We start from the raw sequence: 22,924 nt of genomic DNA, 5'->3' as shown, positions 1-22,924 counted from the left end.
CTATCTTGGTTTGTTTAGTTATTGGCAATGGTAGTTAAAACTAATATGAATAACTACAAGTCTTTTAATATGGTGCATTTTTAAACAAAATAAGTTTCTGTTGATTTCAGAGAGGAAGGAAGAGGGAGACAGAGAGAGAAAGAAACATCAGTGATGAGAGAGAATCCTCAATCTGCTGCCTTCTACACTTCCCCCTTCACAGGATCAAGCTTGCAACCCAGGCCTTTGCCCTGACTGGGAATTGAACCTTGACCTCCTGATTCATGGGTAGACTCTCAAACACTGAGCCACACCCTGGCTGGGCTCTTTTTTTTTTTTGTAGGCATCACTTGATATTGACATATCCCCAAAGTAAAGCTAACCACTTTCAAAATAATATATTAGAAAGGGTGTTACTTAGATAATGTTTCCAGTATTGTATTCTTCTTATGAGGCAAGTAAATAAACTTATTTGATGTAGGTCAGATTAATTGGATCCACTAAAGAATCATATTGAAATACTGCCTTTTAAATGGCAACTTGCCTCTTTTAAAGTATCTTTTTTTCCTAATTTAAAATTTTTAATACGTCCTTTGCAGGACATTCAGAAGATAGAAAACAAAAATGGAATAAAAGGAAACAAAGTGGAACAAAAAAAAAAAAGAAAAAAAATTGCTCATAATATAACCTAGATATACTGTTAATATTGTTCAAACTTTTAAATGTATATAAATATTTATACACGCATTCACAAATAATCAGATAATTACACACATGTATTTTGCATAGTAAGCATACAGTCTTATTCACACAATCTTACTTATACTCATATATTCATTATATCACATTTACACATACACATTCAAATGCATATTTTAAGGAAACAAGATTTTAAAATTGTGGATCTCTACTTTTTTGTTTACTTAGAATAATATTGGACGTTGTTATATATGAAAAAAGAGATATAGAATATGCTTATATTATTTCATTTTATAGATAATTTATCTATTTGGTCAAACCTCCTTTGTTGTGTGTTTTTTTTTTTTTTTTTAATTTATTGTTGACAGTACTATAGATGTCCCTCATTTTCCCTCACTTTGCTCCCTTTCACCTATCCCCCATCCCCATCCCTGACCTTCCCCACACTATTGTCTGTGTACATGGACTATGCATATCCTATATGATAAAACCCTAATATGCAAATCAAGCGAATGGCGGAATAACTGGTTCCTATGATGCAAACTGACCAACTGGGGGCAGCTCCTGTGTTGAGCATCTGCCTTCTTCCCTCCCCGCCAGAGGGAGGTGACTGGCTGTGGAGATGGGGGGGCAGGGCTGTCCGGCAGAAGGTACCAGACTGCTAGCCAAGGCAGGTGCCAGGGGGAAGGGGGAGCCACATTGCCCCACTCGCCTGTTGCCCTGAAGAGGGGGGCGACTGGCCATGGTGGCGAGGGGCAGGGCAGGCAAGCAGGCAGCGCCAGGCCACTAGCCAAGGCAGGTGCCAGCAGGCCTCCCCTTCTCCCCCCACAATCGCTCCTCCTGCCAGCCGCCCCACAGATGGCTCTGATTGCCGGGCAGGCCTAGGGACACTGCCCTATATATAGCAGGTCCTCTGGTAACGTTGGAGATCTTGTTGCTACAGCACAATGTAAAGCAATTTTCGCTGTAAGTTGGGACCCATCCACCTAAGCACCTACATCACTCACATGGAGCACATACACAGCAGCAATGAAGTGAAACAGTAAAAAAAAAAAATTCTGAAGGAAGATAACAATTCCTGATCTTTACTTGTGGTAAATAAATAATAGAAAAACATAAAGCACATATGTAAATACATCGAAATGACGGAACTTTTTTTTTTTATAAAACTGTAAATGGGAGATGGCGACGTAACCACGAAATGATGTGTGTCCCCAAGACTACCTGTATTGGGAACAGTCTCTTAGATTTAAAAATTAAAACCCAGCAAGGCTACTCTTAACACTGAGAAAACAGGATGCTGCAGCGATGACATGCTTGGACTCTGGCTTGCACATTTTGTGGTCAGCCCTTATTCTGACACTTATAACTGTGTGATAAAGCCAATTACTTAACTTCCCTCTGCTTCAGTTTTTCCACCCATAAGATGGGGAAAATGGTACTACTGCCTCAGAAGGATCATGTTATGCACTATTTTTTTTTTTTTTTTTGTAGAGAATGTGGTTTTAATTCACAAAAAAATGGAAGCATATTCTGTAGATATTTTTGTAACATTTTTCTCACTTAATCATCCGCAATAGGCATGTGTCTAAGTAAATGCCACAAACCTCTGGAAAGCAAAGCTCCATAGTGTAGGTCTGTGTGTAGAAGGTAACTTACTGCAGTTATGCACTACTTTTTATAATCAGGGCAAAAAAAAAAAAATTGTAGCTGCCCCTACAACAGCAAGATGCCTTTCACCTGTATGAAAAGTATGGTCACTGGTGCATGCAACATCCTGGATTGGAAGAGGGATGTCCAACTGCCAATTTAGGTCTGGCATACCCCGAGGGGTCCCAGATTGTGAGGATGCAGGCCAGGCGGAGGGACACCCCTCCTCCCCCAGCCTTGTGCATGAATTTCATGCATCGGGCTCTAGTGTACATATATGTTCTTTGGTTAATGGCTTGCCCTTCCCTATAAGCCCTATCCCTTCTGAGATCTGTTATTTCAGAGAGGAAGGATGAGAATGAGTGATAGGCTGCCTCTTGCACGCCCCCTACTAGGGATCAGCCTGCAACCCGACCATGTGCCCTTGACCAGAATTGAACCCAGAACCATTCGGTCTGCAGGCTGAAGCTCTAGCCACTGAGCCAAACGAACTATGGCTGAGATCATGTCTATTGGTGATCTATATGTCCTCTTTGGAGAAGTGTCTATTCAGGTCCTTTGCCCATTTTTTAATTTTATTGTTTGTGTTCTTAGTGTTGAGTTGTATGAATTCTTTATATACTAGTATTTTGGAAATAACCCTTTACCAGAAGTGCCATTGGTGAATATGTTCTTTCATACCGTGGGTTCCCTTCTAATTTTGTTGGGAGTTCCTTTTTTTGTTTGTTTGTTTGTTTGTTTGTTTGTTTGATGCGGTCCCATTTGTGTATGTTGTCCTTTGTTTCTCTTACCTCAGGAGATGTATGGGTGAAAATACTGTTATGTGAGATGTCTGAAATTTTATTGCCTATGTTTTCTTCTAGGATTTTTATGGTTTTGTGACTTACTTTGAAGTCTAATCCATTTTTAGTTTATTCTTGTGTATAGTGTAAGAGGGTGTTCTATTTTCTTTTTTTGCATGTACCTGTCAGTTTTCCTAACACTATTTATTGTAGAGACTGTTTTGACTTCTTTGTATGCTCTTGTCTCTTTTGTCAAATATTTATTGACCATATTGGCATCAGTCGAGTTCTGGTGTGTCTATTCTGTTCAGTTGATATACATGCCTGTTCTTATGTCAGTACCAGGCTGTTTTGGTTACAATAGCTTTGTAGTTTAGTTGGATATGTGGTATTGTGATCCCTCTAATTTTGTTCTTCTCAAGATTGCTGAGGCTATTCAGGCTCTTTTTTGGTTCTATATAATTTTTAAAAAATTTTTTTTCTAGATCTGAAACATGGATGGCATTGAACTTTTGTAGATTGCTTTGGGTAGTATGTACATTTTAATAATGTTAATTCTTCCAATCCATGAACACGGTATATGCTTCCACTGGTTTGTATCTTCCTCTATTTCCTTTTTCAATGACTATAGTTTTCTGAGTGCAGGTTTGTTACTGCTTTTATTAAGTTTATTCCCAGGTATCTTATTTATTTATTGTTTTAATGGTATATGGGATTGCTTTTTTTTTTTTAGTTTCTATTTCTAAGAGTTCATTATTGGTATATAAAAATGCCTTCAGTTTCTTATCCTCCTCCTTTGCCAAATTTATTTATTAGCAGTTTTTTGGTAGTGGATTCTTTAGAATTTTCTATGTACAATTATCATGTCATCTATGACTAATGACAAGTTTTACTTCCTCCTTTCCAAATTGGATGCCTTTTATGTCTTCCTCTTTTTCTGATCGCTATGGCTATCCAGTACTATATTGAATAAGAGTGGTGAAAGTGGACATCCCTGTCTTGTTCCTGATCTTAAGGGAAACCTTTTTAGTTTTAGCCCATTGAGTATAATGGTGGCTGTAGGTTTTTTTTATATATGGCCTTTATTGTGTTCAGGTATCATTCCTCTATTCTCACTTTGCTGAGAGTTTTCATCATAAATGGGTGCTGAATTTTGTCAACTGCTTTTTCTGTATCTATTAATATGATCATGTGATTTTATCCTTTTTTTATGTGTTGTATCATGTTTATTTATTTGTTATAATTTATTTATGAATATTGTACCAGTCTTGCATTCCCAGAATAAATCCCACTTTGTCATGGAATATGATCTTTTTTAATTTATTGCTGGATCCGATTTGCTAATATTTTGTTGAGGATTTTAGCATTTATGTTCATCAGGGATATTGGCTTGCAATTTTCTTTAGTAGTGACCTCATATGGTTTTGGAGTTAGATATTGGCTTGCAATTTCCTTTCGTAGTGACCTCATTTGGTTTTGGAGTTAGATAATGCTGGCCTCATAAAAATTGCTTGGAAGTCTTCTCTTATTTTTTTATTTTTTTTGAATAGTTTAGGAGGATAAGTGTTAGTTCTTTGAATGTTTGGTTAAGTTGCCTGTGAAGCCATCTGTTTGCTAGGAGTTTTTCTATTTATGCTTCAATTTCTTTAGTTGTTATCAGCCTATTCATGCTTTCTGATTCTTCCTGACCGAGTTTTGGAAGATTATATGTTTCTAGGAATTTTTCCATTTTGTCCTGGCTGTCCAGTTTGTTATATGTAGTATTTTCTTACAATCCTTGTATTTCTGGCATGTCAGATGTTACTTCTCTTCTTTCATTTCTGATTTTATTTATTTCAGTTATCTCTCTTTGTTTTTTGTTAAGTTTGGTTAAAGGTTCATCAATCTTGTTCATCTTTTCAAAGAACCAGCTCATGTTTTCATTGATCTTTTGTATTGTTTTTTAGTCTCTATTTCCTTCCCCTCTGCCTACTCTGGGATTTTCTTGTTTTCTTTCTAATGCTTTTAGGTGTAGGGCTAGATAGTTTATTAGAAATTTTTCTTGTTTTTTGAGGTAGGCCTGTAGTGTTATGAACTTCCTTTCAGGACTGCTTTCGCCCCTTCCAAGAGATTTTAGGTGGTTGTGTGTTCATTTTCGTTTGTTTCCAGGAAGTTTTTTATCTCTTCCTTGATCTCATTGGTAATCCATTCATTGTTTAATAACATGCTTTTTAGCCTCTATGTGTTTGGATGTTTTTGAGGGTTTTTTTTTATTGTAGTTGATTTCTAGTTTCAGGCCATTGTGATCTGAGAAGATGCTTGATATGATTTCAGTCTTCTTGAATGTGTAAAGACTTATTTTCTATCCTAATGTGTGGTCTATCTTTGAGAATGTTCTTTGTACACTTGAGGAGATTGTCTATTCTGCTGCTTTGGAGTGAAATGTTCTGTAATTATCAATTAAATTCTTCTGATCTACTGTGTCATTTAAGGTGGCTGTTTCCTTTTTGAGTTTTTGTCTGGAACATCTATCCATGATGTCAATAGGGTGTTCAAGTTCCCTACTATAACTGTATTGCTATTGATCTCTCCCATTATGTCCTGTAAGAGTTTTTTAAAATATATTTAGGTGCTCCTATGTTGGGTACATATATGTTCACAAAGGTTATATTTTTCTTATTTATCATTCCCTTTATTATTATATAGTGATGTTCTTTGTCTCTTTTGGCCTTTGTTTTGAAGTCTGTTTTGTCAGATATGAGTATTGTTATGGGCAGGAACCCTATCTTAATCAGTATGGTGGGTTTTTACAACCCTTAAACCAGTTATAGGCCTAAGTAAATTTATTATTGACTATGGGCCTGGTGCACAAAATTCATGCATAGGTAGGGTCCCTAGGTCTGGCCAGCAATCAGGGCCAATCAGGGCCTTCTGGCTGCTGGTTGGGGCCTCCTTCATTTCGTGCTGCCTCTTGGTGGTCAGCACAAGTCATAGCAAGTGATTGGTCTCCCAGTCGAACTCCCGCATATTAGGTTTTTATATAGAGAGGTAGGAAAGATAAAACTATGTAAAGAACTTTACAACACAGTCAGAAGTATATAGTGTTTCTCTTCCCGTAAACCTATCTTGACACCTTTTATCCCAAGTTTGAGGGGAAAGTGTGGTATTCAAACTCATTGGTGGTAATTCAATAATGACTTTGAGCTGATCTGATCTCTGGAACTCTAGAATACTTCCATGGTCCTCTTGTAAAATGAGGACTAAAGGAGTTCCAATAATAAAGGTGGCCCAAGACTACTCTATCTCACAGTGGATCCATCCTGTAGTTATTTTCCTAATCAGGGGATGTAGAAAGGATATAGGTATACCAGCTGGCAGAATCCCCACATTTTTTTCCTGATTTGTGGAATAAGAGATATTATTGAAGGAAGAGCTAAGTAGAACCCCCTATATGAGATAGTAGACCAATAAGGAATTATGGAGCTTAGTGATACCATTAAATATTTGAAAGACAGGGGTGGTGATTCGTACTACACTCTTTTTTTATGTATTTGGTGCAGATGCAGAATAAAGAATAGAAAATGCCTTTAGATAGTTGTAAACATAATCAGGTGGTGTACTAATTATAGCTATGGTTCCACATTTGGAACTTCCCTCTTCAGGAGCAAGTCAGCACAGACCCTGACACCTAATCTGTGGTTGTTAATCTAACAAATGTTTTCTTTCCCTTCTCAACTGCAAAGACAGTCTAGATAACTTGCTTTTCTGTGGACAATTTGCTTATCACTATCTTATCTCAGTATTACACACATCCTCTTGTTCTTTATCTTAAGATGGTCTGGAGCTGTAGTTCTCAACTGGGAACAATTTTTCACTTCCAGAGATGCTTTTTTATTGTTATAATTAGGATGAAGGGTACTACTTTTATCTAGTTAGTGGTGGCCAGAGACTCTGGTAAATATCCTACAAGGCATAGGAGAGCCCCCCACAAAAAAGAATTATCTGGCCCCAAATGTCAATAGTGTCAATGTGGAACTCTAGTCTACAGGTACCATGATCATGCTAGACTCTATAGTGAAGGTATTAAGCTAGTTGGACTTGGTGAGTTGAAGTATTTTAGTTGCCATAATAAAGCATGTGTGTACCAGAAGATATGAGATACACCACAAAAACTTTAATAAGAGTCATACCGTAACAGTTAAGTTTTTAGTGGTCGGGTGGCTTGTGCCATATGTTTGAGCTTCCACTTTGCATATTGTATACTCTGCACTTGCTGAGGCCTTGGGGTTTGGGAGATATCATCTACCACACCTGCGTGCATTGCTCCAAACCATTTACCAGATAATGCATAAGGCTGGAGCAAGATGAAGTTCTTGCAGCAGATACAGACTGTGATTAAGGCAGGGAGGATATAGGAAGCCTCTGGCAAGTCTGCATGGCAATACTCAAGTAAGAACCCTGAGTTTTTGTAGTAAGATCATCCTTCTGCCTACACCATTCTCCTTTTGAAAAGAAACTCTTGGTGTGCTCCTTGACACTGGTTTGTGAGATTAAGCCTGATTTATGAACACCCTGTGATCTGAACTCCGATCATGAGGTATGTGGTATCTACTATTACAAATCACAAATATTAGATGTGTAAGGCACCCTTCACTGTTAAATAAAATCTTAGGTACAAGTAGGTTTGGAAGGCACAAGTAGCTATTTAGGCATCTATCTCAGACTACTGCTACTTAGTATTTTATTTTTTTAAAATATATTTTATTGATTTTTTTATAGAGAGGAAGGGAGAGGGATAGAGAAATAGAAACATCCATGAGAGAGTAACATCAATTAGCTGCCTCTTGCACATCCCCCACTGGGAATGCGCCCACAACCAAGGTACATGCCCTTGACCGGAATCAAATCCAGGACCTCTCAGTCCACAGGCTGACGTTATATCCACTGAGCCAAACCAGCCAGGCATGGCCACTTATTTTTATTGTCTTGCATTTCTCTCTTCAAATGCAGAAAGGTTATCATTGTAGGCAGAAGTTAGCATGGCCTTACTAAAAAAACAAAACAAAACCTAGATGCTTTTATCATAAGGACCTCAGAGTTCCCTGTGTCTGGCTCTTAGAGGAAGAAGTATAGCCTGGTTTACCGAGGGTATGTTAGGTATGTTGGCACCTACCAAAAGTGGACAGCTCTTGAGTAACAGCCATAATTAAGCATGTCCCAGAAAAGCAGTGATAAGTGGAAATTCCCTTTGATAGGGATAAACTACAGATTTATATTGATTCATGAACCACACAATAGATAAGCTGGCCAGTCAGAAGCTCGGGGGAAAAAACTAAAATGAAAGTTATTTACAAAGTAAAAGGAGTTCTAGCTAAGAGATGTGTAGTGTGCCTTTTGGCATGGACCCGGAATACAAAGATATTTTTTTGCCATTTGTTAATGCTCATTTGAGGGCATTCTTTGTGGAAAAGGCTCTCAATCAGGAAGAAAAGATGGTCTGTCCAGTGAGTGTCAGTGTTTTTCCCTGGTCACTGTAGCACTTATATGATTGTCCCAGGTTAAAGGTGGCCATATAATAGCATAAAAAGAAGCTAAGCCAGAGTAAAAACAAACAAACAAACAAACAAACAAACAAAACATGCCCTTTCCCTCTTTAAGGCTGTTCTAATTACCTCCACCTCCACTGCAGATTCATTGCTTGATTACAAACTGTAGGGGCCAGTCCTGGGAGCTCCTGGTATTGCAGCATTCCCCAGAGCAACCAGTATACCCTAGGGCACCAAAATATATCTATCCTGGTTGCAATTTATCCTCCTGAGATAAGAGTATATTCTAGATATGAGTTTGTTTCTTCTGGCAGCAATGCTTCTACCCACACTCAGAGTTGCTCCACTTACAGAATGCCTTATTCATTGTGTCATATATATATCATCACTCCTGACCAAGAAACTCACTTGCAGCAAAAAGAAAGTATGGTAACATGCTCGTTCTCATGAAATTGGCTTGTCTTTGTCTCCCAGTACTCAGAAGCCTCTGATTTGCTAGAATGGTGTCTGTCTCAACTTTCAGAATAATAATTTCCTTCCCTTAAAACAGTGTTTCCCAAACTTCTCTCATGATGAGAATCACCTGGTGGAGTTGTTAAAATACAGATTCCTGAATCCCAACTAAGAAGTGCTAAACTAGAATTTTTGGGAACATATAGGTAAAATTGTATACTTAACTAGTGATCTAAGACATGGCATATATGTTAAATAAGGCAGAAACTACTTACGTTGTTGGCTCTTCCTTAGCCAGAATGCATATTTAAGGGAGCAAGGAAGTGTCTATGGATTAGTGTCTCTTACTGCTGTACCTTAAATTTTATTTATGAATATTTTGTTTCCTGCCTTGGTCTTGTGGAGTCCTAGTCCCCAAAGTATGAATGCTTCTATCAGGCAACATAGTCCTTATTCCCTTAGAATCAAAGCTGACGTTGTTCTCTGATCATTTTTTATCTGTTCATGCAAAATAATCGGGAAGAGATGGTCACTGAACTGGCACAAGTGAGAGATCCTAGTTAACAAGAGGAAGTTGGGTTGCTTTTATATATTGACAAAGAAGATGTATTTTGGACTGAGTGAATTCATGTGGGTGCCTCTGAACACTCCCACACCCAGTACTATTTGTTAAAAGGAAAACTGCAGCAACCAATAGTAATAGAACAGCTGAAGACTTGTAAAGACAACATAAAATTGCTGACCAACTGGGGTGCCAGTCAAGTAAAGGTAACCTGACCTGCGTGATGGGAAAATAAGCAATGACTGTCAGCACAGGCTTTCTGACCAGCTGCAGAAGGAAGCTTGTTAGTTGTCCTACTGCCCTTCTTTTCCTCTACCACTTATGTAGAGTCCTCTGGTGGCTAACATCTCAGTGTTGGGTTCAGATGGGAGAATAACTGGATTGATGTTGCCCAGGATGATATTTTGCTGATAGGTTTTTGTGGATTTCTTGTGTTGGAGATACATTTTTTTCCTCTGAATGAAGATAAAAGTGTGTGCTAAGGTACCAAAGAAAATATTGGCCAGTGCTGGATAGTCTCTGTTTATGCCCCCAGATCGGACATTCATTATTTGTCACTTGTTTTACCATTTCCCATGGACCATATTGCCCCAGCACATTTGCCTCCTGGTTTCCAGTTGAGTGCAGTGAAAGGGAATTTGCATGTTGAGAAGAGATTGTAGTGTTTATTTCCCTCATTTGCTCCCCACGAGACATGTTGCAAAGGTTGCTGTGTGCTTCTACCTCAGGCCACAGCTCACAGAGGTTGCTCCTTACAGCTATGGAACTTGCAGGGCTCCTGTAACTGTCCAGTGGTAGTAGCCCTCACTGTTTGTTCTCTAAACTCTGCCTTTGTTAAAGTCTACTGCATAGCCCAGCCAGTGTGGCTGAGTGTTGACCTGTGTACCAGGAAGTCACGGTCTGATTCCAGACCAGGTCACATGTCTGGCTTGTGGGCTCGGTTCAGTGTGGGGCATGCGGAAACAGCAATCGGTCATTGTCTCTCTTCATTCACGTTTCTATCTCTCTCTCCCTCTCCCTTTCTCTTTGAAATCAATAAAAAAATATTTGTTAAAAATCTACATTCATTAAAAAATATTTAATTTGCTTTAGTTATTTCTTTTGTGTCCTACTTCAGCCTTAATTGATACATAAAAATATCCATACACATATTTTAACTTACATATTTTAAGAAATATTTAAAGTTCCTTCTCATAAATGACTGCTGTTTTGAAATGAAATTTTGCTAATATACATATATTTTTAATCATCACCTGAGGATATGTTTTATTGATTTTGGAGGAAGGGAGCAAGAGAGAAAAACCTCAATGTCAGAAACAGCCATTCGCTGACTCCTATATGCATCTAGATCAGGGACTCAAACCTACAATTTGGATGTTGCCTCTTGTACACACCCTGACTGGGGATTGGGCCTTCCACCCAGATATATGCCTGACCAGGAATCATATACCTGGATGGGGAATTGAACCTGCTACCTTTTTGGTGCACGAGATGACACTTCAACTGAGCAACCAGGCCAGGGATGTGCTAATGCTGTTATAACAAGTATGGAACTTCTTATTTTTCTTTTCTATATTGAGACAGTTTAAGTCAAGAATTGATTGTTTTTTATTGAGCTTTAAAACACATTCTCTAGAAAAATAATTTAAGTTAGGTTGATTTCAGAGGTAGACTTTTGAGTCTCACTTTAGCTTATTACAGAATTATGGCTTCATTCAAATTTTATATCACCATGGTCAATATTTTTATTTAAGAGATATTCAAATTTCTTATTTAGGTCATGAATTTGCATTTTCAAAAAGATAAAGGAGATTGTTCGATCTTATGTCAAAAGCTTTTGTCTCTTTATTTTATCTTGATAGAAACCCTTATAGAAATGTTTTGAATTTATATCTCAGGTTATTTAAGCAACTGGTAAGTTTTTACTTTATGTCACGATTAATCTTGAGTTGAATCTGTTGAAAGCTTAGCCTCTTAAGACTTAGAGCTATTGTAGGAGTTAATTTAATCCCAACTTTACTGGTCTGTAAAATGAGGAAAGTAATTGTAACTCCTTCATAGGATATTTCTGGAGTTTAGATAATGATACCAGTGAATGACCTTGCTTAAGATAAGCATGAAATAAATATTAGTATAATTATTGCTACTGAGATAAATGAAGAAAAGAGATTAGTTTGGCTTGATAAGCAAGAATCTGGTGTGTCACACGGGCAATTAAAATGTGGTTTATAGTCACTTAAAGAAGAATTCCCTTTGGGCAATTTAGGGGAAAACTTTTAATAAGTGTAATTTGAGCTGGGCTTGAACAATGATTAAAATTTCAGTAGGAAAAGCATGTGTGGTCATTATAAGCTAGGAATATGCTATTGAAGGGTTTTTATGTTTTAAACTTGATTAGAAAATGGATGTTATAAACAGGTATTAGAAAATCAGAGAATTTGGTTTTGTGAGAAAGTTTGTTTTAGAGGTAGATATTTGGCATTTGAAAATGAAGCTTTAGATCATAAGAGATACTGGAAATTCAACTTTGAAATTTGTAGTCATCTTCATAGTTTCTACATCCGTGGTAGTGGATGTTTATTCCAAAGGAGAGAGAATAGTAAGGGAGAAAGTGAAAAGAGAAAATCCTAAATCTTGACAGTAGGAATCATTCAGTGATCATTGATTGATAAGAATAACTCTCTATGATTTAAGTCTTATCTATATAAGGATTAAATTTTAAAAATTTTATTGCCCAGGATTGTTTTGCTCTACTTGATACTTTTGTCATACTTCAGACAAGTATTTTTCAAGATTGTGTTTTATAGAGTACTGGTTCTGTGAGATGATAGACATTAATGGAGAAAAAAAGGTAGCTCTATGATTGATAGTATGTAAAACTTTGTCCTGCTACTGACGAAACCGGTTTGGCTCAGTGGATAGAGTGTCGGCCTGCGGACTGAAAGGTCCCAGGTTTCATTCCGGTCAAGGGCATGTACCTTGGTTGCAGACACATCCTCAGTAGGAGTTGTGCAGGAGGTAGCTGATCAATGTTTCTCTCTCATCGATGTTTCTAACTCTATCCCTCTCCCTTCCTCTCTGTAAAAAAATCAATAAAATATATTTTAAAAAAGCAAACAAAAACTTTGTTCTACTACAAATAAATGCATTTGTATTACTCTGTAAGAGGAGAGTTGAAGTAATAGAATACAGTGTTTTGCAAACTAATTTGACAATAGAACCAGTTACAGAACAGAAAACCCTGTCTGGGAAGCTCAATTGGTTACAGCATTGTTCAGATAGTCACTGTTGAAGTTTGGTCCCTGGTCAGGGCACATAAAGGAATCAACCACTGAATGCACAAATAGATGAACAACAAATTGATATATCTCTCTCTCTCCAGTGACTAGAACGACTGGTGGCTATGATGCACACTGCAGCAGCCAACTGGCTTGATCTGGCCCCCCACCTGGCCGGCCTTGCCCCCAATTGGTCCCCCTTCACCTCACCCTGGCCAACCACCCACGGCCCCTCCATCTGCCATCCAAGCTTGATGGCCCCCAGGCCCCCATCGGTGCAGGCTGCCTAGACCCCACCTGTGTATGAATTTGTGCTCCGGGCCTCTAGTAAATAAATAAACAAACAAACAGAAAGAGTTTGTTCTCCCATTACTAGCATAACCAAACACTAGACAGTAAGAATTGGAGGAATATTAGTTATTTTATTATAATGGCGCCATGAAGGGGAATGGGAAGCTTATGCTCAAAAGCCTGAAGTCCCTGATGGCACATAGGTTACAGATTGTATAGGGCAATAGCACAGGACACTGTGGATTCGGGGTTTGGGGTCCTGTTGGGGGCTGATTGGTCAGAGGTGAGATGATGGAGCTGAATCATTTCTTCAGGTGTTAAGAACAGCTCTGAGGTCTGTTCCCGTGTCCCTTCTTCCCTCTCATGGGAAAGCAGCGAAGAGGTCACTCTACCTTAGGGCTCAGGAGCTGAAACATAGCTTAGATTAAGAAGTTTTCTTTATCCTGCCACAGGAGAGGGGGAGGAAGATGTGATTTCTAGAGCTAGGATTTATTTCAAGCTAAAAGTCAAACCCTTTTGTTCAGGGAAATTCTCAGAAGCCTAGGGGTTTCATAAAATATATTTGGGGAAATCTTGCTTTATACCCTTTTAGAGGATGGTCCAATTTATTAAATTGTAGCTTAAAGCTCATGGTGAATACATTGGAGGACTAGAAGAATAGGAATCAGATTATTGGTTTGTGTTGCACAATGTGACTTTGGGTTTCTAGTTTCTTAATTTATTAAATGTTTGCAGAAAGTTATGAAGGTTAGACAGGGGAATGTTTGTGAAAGCTTTGAGTATTGAGAAGCACCATGAGTCTAACAATATTTGTATATTTTTTTTTTCTCCTCCCGAACAATGCAATGTGTAAAATAGGATATATTTTCTTGTAGTTAAAGGTTAAGGGATTATTTTTCAGAAGGTGCTATTCATGTTCATAGGTTCATTATTTTTTTTCCTTTGTACTTCCGTAATTTGATATTTTTAGAATTTCTTATCCCATTCTTACATTACTTAAGAACTCAGTAGCCTCTGTTCACCTGTGTATTCTGAAGTCATTTAGAAGTGCTTTTGATACTTGATATACAGCATTCTGCTGGTACTCTAAAAAGAATGCAGCAGTCTCAGTAGTCAATAAGTCTATGCAAGTAATTATCTCTTGAAAGTCCATACTAAGCTGTGTCTTAGTTATGGCTGTTAATGTCATCTTTCTCTGACACCCATTTATGCATATTGAAGTACTGTATATGGGTTTATATATATACTTTAAATATTAAGGATGTTTTTTGAAATTATGTATTTCAGTATTTTATTCATTTATGTTAGTGTTGATTTTTTTTTTCTTTCCCTTACATACTTCACTAATGTGTACATATGATCTCCTTTGGCTATTAACATTTTCTATTGTTCTTTTTATTATAATTATTCATTTAAATAGTTTGTCATGAAAACACTACAAGTGTATTTGACTTCTTAGCCTTGTTCTGTACTACCATACTGCTGCTTAATTATTATTTTTTTAAATTTAAAATCTTATTTTAATTTTAGTAATTGAATTTATTGCGGTCACATTATTTCACAAAACCATACAGGCTTCAAGTGTATAGCTCAATAAGACATCATGTGCACACTGTATTGTGAGCCCATTGCCCCAAAGACTTTTTCCATTCCCATTTTCCACCCCTTTGCCCACCTCCACGTTCCCTCCATCACCCTTTTTCTCTGGCTATCAGCATACTGTTTTCTGTGTCTTTGTGTTATGGATATATGTTTTTTGGCAAATCCCTTCACCTTCTTACATCCAGCCCTCCGGTTCCCCCCAAAAGCTGTCAGTTTATTCCATGTATCCATGCCTCTGATTCTATTTTGTTCTTCAGTTTATTTTATCCATTAGATTCCACATATAAATGAGATCATGTGATTCTTATCTTTCTCTGACTGGCTTATTTCACTTAGCATAATACTCTCCAAGTCCCTGTATGCTGTCTCAAGGGTAAGAGATCTTTCTTTTTACGGCTGCATGATATTCCATGGTGAAAATGTACCACAGCTTTTTTATCCACTCATGGGCTCTTGGGCTATTTCTATATCTTAGTTATTGTAAGAAATGCTGCTATGAACATTCGGGTGCATATATTCTTTCTAATTGTTGTTTCATGATTCTTAGGATATATTCCCAGAAGTGGGACTGCTGACTCCAATACTGTTTTTCACAGTGACTACATCAGACTGCATGCTCACCCACAGTGCACTAGATTTCCTTTGCCCCACATCCTCACCAGCACTTGTTTGTTGACTTATTGATGGTAGCCATTCTGGCAGATGTGAGGAGTATTTCATTGTGGTTTTAATTTGCATCTCTCTGAAGATTGGTGACATTGAATATTTTTTCATGTATCTTCTTTGGAAGTATCTATTCAGGTCCTTTACCCATTTCTAAAACCATATTATTTGTGTAAGATTTTATGTATTTGGAAATTAATCCATTATCAGATGTATCATTGGCTAATGTGTTCTCCCATATCATGGGTTCCCTTTTCATTTTCTTGATGGCTTCTTTCAGTGTGCAAGCTTTTTAGTTTGGTGTGGTCCAATTTTTGTTTATTTTGTCCTTTCTTTGCCTTGCCGTAGGAGATACATCAGCAAAAATATTGCTATGAGAGATGTCTGAAATTTTACTGCCTATGTTTTCTTCTAGGATTTTTATAGTTAGGCGACATACATTTACGTCTTTTACCAATTTTGAGTTTATTCTAGTGTATGATGTAGGATGGTGGTCTATTTCCTCCTCCTCCTCCTCCTCCTCCTCCTCCTTCTTCTTCATGTAGTTGTCCAGTTTTTCCAACACCGTTTATTAAAGAGATGGAAAGGGAGAAATAGACTTTTTATAAAATTTCTTTATTGATTAAGGTATTACATGTGTCCTTATTCCCCCATTACCCACCAAATCCCCCCCACACACACACACACTATGCCCTCACCCCCATGTTGTCTGTGTCCATTGGTTAGGCTTATATGCATGCACACAAGTCCTTTGGTTGATCTCTCCCCGTTACTCCCACCCTCCCCTACCTTCCCTCTGAGGTTGACAGTCTGATTGATGCTTCTCTGTCTCTGGATCTGTTTTTGTTCATCAGTTTATGTTGTTCATTATATCCCACAAATGAGTGAGATCATGTGATACTTATCTTTCTCTGACTGGCTTATTTCTCTTAGCCTAATGCTCTCCAGTTCCATCCATGCTGTTGGAGAAGAGACTGTTTTTGATTAAAGTTAGCCACCTCAAAGTACCTGGTGCAGCCAATGAGGCAGACCTGATTCCCCAGAAAACGATTCCGCTTCTCAGGAGATATAGATACTTCCTAAAAATACTCTCACAAAACTGTTGTTGGGGGTGTGGAATGTCATCTCAGACAGCAACATCCTGCTATACTGAAGGCAGCAGAATAAACTCCCAGGAAAAGAGCCCCTTTAAATTTCCAAGATTTGAAGGAAAATGCTATTTTGCCTTTTTTTTTTGTCTTTATTTTTACTTATTTTTTTTTAATGATTATGGTTTCACATAATTGTCCTCATCCCTCCTTTCCCATCCCAAACCCCTCCCCCTAGCCTTTTTTGTCTTTAGTTCCCATCCATGTTAGTAGGCCAGACAGATCACTAGTTTGTTCATTTAGTGAAGTTCTATGTCTCAGTTTTATTATGAACAATGCTCCACATTCATACACAACAGAGGAGCTCCCTCTTGTGTTATATTGTCAAATCAGATGTTTTTAAATTGGTGATATAAATATTATTTTCAGATATTTTATTATTCCCCATTAGAAGTTGAAATTCTAGGTTCAAATAGTTTTCTCAGCAAATAATACCACATAGTTTACATTATAGGTAAATGTAGCTATTTTTAAAGATGTTTTTAACAGATGTAATGTAGTAAGTTATTTAATATTTACTTGTGATGTATGGTTTTCAGGTCCTCATGGCATCTCTGAAATGTACTCTCTAGTTAATAGTTTTTGTTTTTCCAGGAAAAGTTAATTTCATGAGATTTTAAATATATTTAAATATTTGTCGTTTGCCTTTATGTTCCTATGACTATTGGAACATAACATTGTGAGTCATATTATCTTTCACTGGTTACTTTTCCCATTCCTTTACTTCTTTATGGGATTAGTATTGCTGTAGAGAAGTCTGATGTCAGCTAAGTGTAACTGTTTCCCTGACTGTTCAAATAAGTTTTTCTTCATCTTGAAAATCCAATAACTTTATACGGGACTGTGTTATTGTTGAACATTCTGTAACAATGTTTTCATTTAACTTGGGCATATGAAGCCTACTGATTTTTTTTGATATGTTAATTTTATATTTTACTGCTTTCATAAATTATCTTATTGTTTTTAGTAGTTTCTTCATTTATTGTTTTTAGTGTTCCAGAAAGACAATTATAACTTCTGCAAATTGAGATAGCTTTACCTCTTCATTTCCGATTTGTAAGCCTCTAGTTCCTTTCTCTTTCGCTCTAATACATTATTGAAAAGTTGAAGAAGAGCCTGATGGTGTGACTAAGTGGTCGAGTCAAACCATGAACCAAGAATTCACGGTTCAATTCCTTGTCAGGGCACATGCCCGGCTTGCTGGCTGTATTCCTACTAGGGGGCATGCACGAGGCATCCCATCAACGATTCTCTCATCATTGATGTTTCTATCTCTCTCTCTCTGAAATTAAATATACATATAAAGTCCTACTGTATTTTTCTTTTGTTGTTAAACTTTTTCACATGCTGGTGTCAATTTGTATTCAATTCATAAAAACATTTGGTACTTTTTAACCCTTTTTCTATGTTCTGGAATAGTTTTAAGTAGCATTATTATTGTCATTATTACTTAATATTTACAAGATTGGTAAAATTCATCTCTGAATGTGGGCTTGAGAATTAATCATTTTAGATTTTCAAATTTATTTGCTAGAAATCTGTTCTAAGTAATTTCTTGTGATTTAAAAAAAACAATTCCTCTCTTTAGAGTAGGGGTGTCGAACTCAATCAGAGAAGGGGCCAAAATCTAAAATCCAGCCTAAATCGCGGGCCGAATGGTTTACTGAACAGTCATAAACTGACAATGTTAACCAGAAATGTGAATTTAAAATGAGTGGAACAATCTTTTCCTTAACAGTGCTGTTAACCAACTCACATGCTATCACGCAAAACAGTAATATTGGTATCAAGCAAAACAGTAATATTGGAATGTACCTAAAATGCTCATTGTTTTGTTTTCTGGCTAGATGTCTGACACCGTTTTCCCCGGATCAATGAGTCAATGTTCGGTTTTATTTCTTGGGCTGTAGCAACCCGCAAAACAGCATGGAGGTTGTCATCGGTAATGCGTGATCTGTGCTTGTTTTTGTTCAGATTCATTATTGAAAACATCTGTTCACAAAGATAGGTGCTCCCGAACATGGATAGAATACGGGCAGCATGAAGTCGGAGCTCTGGCATTGAGTCAGGGGGCAGTAGAGGGTAGAAGTCCTCAATTTCAACATCCTGAAACCTTGATTTCAGGCCACTGTCAGACTGAAGCTCGATTATCTCCATCTGAAGGTGATGGGGCACATTGTTGACATCAACTGTAAAAGGATTGGCAAAGATGTCAAAGCCTGAGTGCTGTGTTCTAAAGTCAGAGAAGCGCCGCTCAAATTCACTTAGTAAACAGCTAACTTTGGTAGCCAGCCGACTGCAAGGAAAAGTACCAGAAATAGTGGTTGAGATACTCAAACAAACGGGAAAGTGGGCAAGATTGTCCTGTTCCAGTTGGGACTTCCATAGTTGAAGTTTACGCTGGAATGCTGTGATCATGTCAGACATCTTCGTGATGACTTGTTTGCGTCCCTGCAGCTTCAGATTCAGTTGGGCGAGATGCTCGCATATGTCACACATCATAGCAAAATCACATAGCCAGGCGGGATCCGACAGTTCAGGCAAGGGCTTTCCTTTCCTTTCCATGAAAAGAGCAATTTGTTCTCTGAGCTCAAAAAATCTTTTGAGAACTGCGCTCTTGCTCAGCCATCTTACTTCTGTGTGGTATGGCACGTCTCCATGCTCTGCACCCACCTCCTGTAAAAACTGCTGGAACTGGCGATGATTCAGGCCACGTGCCCGTATAAAGTTAATAGTTTTAATGACTGTGGTCATTATGTCATTCATGTCCAGAACTTTTCCACACATAGCCTCTTGGTGGATAATGCAATGATAAGTAATCAAGGGTGTGTGGCAGTGACTTTTTTGCATTCTTTCCTTCATTAGTCCAACCAAGCCTTTCTTTTCTCCGCACATTGAAGGTGCGCCATCGGTAGTTAGCCCCACCAACTTTTCCCAGGGTAATTTAAAATTATTTATAGATTTCTCCACAGCCTCAAATATATCTCTACCAGTCGTCGTCCCATGCATGGCAGCTACATCCAAAAGTTCCTCAGTGACAGGTCAGTCTTCGTAGCACGTATAAAGATGGACAGCTGCGCTGTATCAGTGTTGTCTGTGCTTTCATCGATAGCAAGTGAAAAAGCGAGATAACTGCATGCCTGTTCGGCCAGCTGTGATGATAGATTTCCTGAGAGTTCTTGAACTCTATCTGCAATGGTGTTTCTTGACAAACTGACATTTTGAAAACTCTGTATCTGGTCTGGGCATACTTGCTCACACACTTTTAGCATGCATTGCTTCAAAAAGGCACCCTCTAAAAAACACCTTGAAGTACGGGCAATTTCTTCAGCCACTATAAAGCTTGCTTTCACTGCAGCATCATTTTTCGCTGTAGCCTTTGTAAACATTTGCTGCTGTGATTGTAGTTTGCCTTTTAGTTCTTTAACAATTTTATGCTTTTCTTCCAAAGTATATTTGCCATACTTAACATTATGTTTGGTGTCAAAATGACGAGGTATATTGTACTCTTTCATCACCGACACTGTCTCATAACACAATATACACACTGGTTTGCCCTCTCTAAGCACAAACATGTATTCATTTTCCCATTTGTCATTAAATTGTCTGCCTTCACCGTCAACTTTTCTTTTCCTGGACATTTTGGGATCAATATTGGCAGTAAAAGATGTAGTTTATTGGAAATCTGCGTTAGAAGGAGAAAGTTGAAAACTGCACAGGGATAGCTTGATTTGGCAGATGGAGTGGAGAAAAAAAAAGTCAGTCAATAAATGCCTGGCTGGGTACAGATAGCAGATTCTGTTGCGATTTTTATGCCTGCACTTTATGCCAGGAACTGGCAGCTTCTGCTGTGTATTTTTTATGCCCGCACACTCAGTCTCTCCTCTGCTCTGCCACCCGCACAACCACATCGGATGCTGGACTATAGGTCACGCCTCCTGAATCTCCTGTGACTTGTTATCTATGCGCATGCGTAATAGATAGCAAGCAGGGCGCAGGCGAGCCGGCGAGATCACAAGCCTCCTATGTCACTGTGCGTCATTGTGATGGAACGCAGCGGAGTGCAGTGATGACAGCGCGGTGCAGCCACATTGCAAGGATTGGCGGGCCGGATTTGGCCCGTGGGCCTTGTGTTTGACATGTGTGCTTTAGAGTTTAATTCCTTATTTCATGTATTATTTGTATACATATATAATTTCTTCTTTTTCATTATTTTAGCTACTGGCATATTTTACTGATTATTTCAAATTTCTTTTTGTTAATTATGATTTTTTTATTCCATTAATCAGATTTCTGTTTTTTGTTTGTTTTTTGGGAAGCCTCTTAATTGCTTGCCCCTTTCATTGTTCTTCTAGGTATTCTTTTGTGTGTTATTTTCTCTATAGATTTTCTATAATCTCATCTAGCTGCAGTGGTGGTAGTGTTAGGCACAGGTCATTAATGTGTGATTTATTTTTATATATTTTATATTTTGATTTTATTATTTTTGGTGTTTTTTTCTATTTAAATAAGATTCTTTCTTATAACTATTATAGTCGTTTTAGCATATAATTTTTGATTTGCCTTATTTCTAGAATCATTTCAAGAAACTTTGTAATTCCAAATTTTTTTGACCTAAGAATAATTTATTAGTTTAAATTTTTTTTTGAATTTTCAATAGAAGGGCCTAGAAGTTTCTAGTTTTGTTTTATTTTGATCATAGATTTTATTGTCATTTAGTCTTTGGAATGTATATAGACATTTTTGCATTGTAATATTTTGGTTGGTGTTTCTTAGACTTGTCCATGGGACCTAAAAATTGAAGGCACATTTAATCAGAGAATGGAATTTGGTATGCTTTCCTAAATTCAATGTTACCCATTATATTGTAGAGGTTTTCTCTTTCTTTGTCTATTTTTAACAATTTGTGCTCCTGGACCTAGAAAGATGAAAATTAAATTCTGTTGTTTTAACTTTTTCTGTTTATTCTTGCATCTTCTGGTGGAATCTGCTTAATTAAAATTGCTGTTATGAATTTTTATTATTTATTTACTTACTATTAATTTTTATGAGCATTTAAGCCTGTATTTTATAATGGGTTGTTTTATTCTGTACTTTAAACTTGACTTTTAGAACAATTTTAGATTTACAGAAAAATTCTGAAGATAGTATATAGTTTCCATTTCCCCCTATTATTAACGTTATATGCTACATTTCTTGCGATTAATGAACTAATGTTGATATGTTATCCATTAATGTTTATAATTATTAACTGAAGTGCATACATTATTCACATCTCCTTAATTTTTATCTAATGTTCTCTTCTATTCCAGGATCTGATCCAGGGTACTGTGTAGCATTTAGTTGTCATGCTCAATTGGCTTCTCTTGGCTATGATGATTTTTCAGATATTTCCCTTTTTTTCTATGACCTTGTTAGTTTTGAGACGTGCAAGTCAGATGTAGAATAGCCTTCTACTGGAATTTACCTGGTGATTAGACTGGGGTTATGGGTTTTTTAGGAGAGGATCACCTAGGCAAAATGCCGTTTTCATCACATCAAGGGTATACATTCTCAACATCACTTATCGCTCTTGATGATGATCTTGATCACCTGATTGAGGTACTGTTTTTCAGGTTGATACACTGTGAAGTCACTCTTCTTTGTTCTTGCCTTCCGTACATACTCTTTGGAAGAAAGTCACTATGTGCTCGCACACTTTAGAAGTGGGGTGTTATGCTCCACCCCTTTGAGGGTAGACTTCTGACATAAATTACGAGACATGCTTCTGAACTAAAGACTTGTCTTTTTCTCCCACATTTGTTTGTTTATTTAGCCTTTTGATTTTCAGTGTGGATATATGTGTATTCCAACACTACTTAATTTTGTTGCTCAAATTATTCCAGCTTTAGCTATCAGAATCCTTTCAGTTGGCTCATGTGTCCCTTTGACAGACCTCCATCATTGTGTGGTTTTGTTTGTTTGTTTTTAACACTTCTTTACTTGTTGGCACTATGAGATGATCCAGGCTCATCCTGTATAATTCTTGCCCAGTCCTAGAATCAACCATTTCTCCAAGATAAATATTTAAATTATTAGCTGAATTTCTTTTCTTTTTTAAAAAATATTTTATTGATGTTTTACAGAGAGGAAGGGAGAGGGATTGAGAGTTAGAAACATCAATAAGAAGAATCATTGATCAGCTGCCTCCTGCACACTGGGGATGTGCCCGCAACCAAGGTACATGCCCTTGACCAGAATCGAACCTGGGACCTTTCGGTCCACAGGCTGACGCTCTATCCATTGAGCTAAA

General features: G+C 37.5%; 1 protein-coding gene across 2 annotated transcripts in view; it reads left to right on the top strand.

The window, feature by feature from the left end:
• The window catches only part of SLCO4C1 (solute carrier organic anion transporter family member 4C1), a 105,002-nt gene that overhangs the window by 59,140 nt on the left and 22,938 nt on the right, over positions 1–22,924 (top strand). The gene's annotated exons all lie outside the window — the stretch shown is intronic.

Source organism: Pipistrellus hanaki (assembly GCF_964339955.1).
Source record: "Pipistrellus hanaki genome assembly, chromosome: 4".
Lineage (NCBI taxonomy): Eukaryota > Metazoa > Chordata > Mammalia > Chiroptera > Vespertilionidae > Pipistrellus > Pipistrellus hanaki.
Note: the sequence above shows the minus strand (reverse complement) of the source record. Positions and strands in the feature narration are given on the sequence as shown.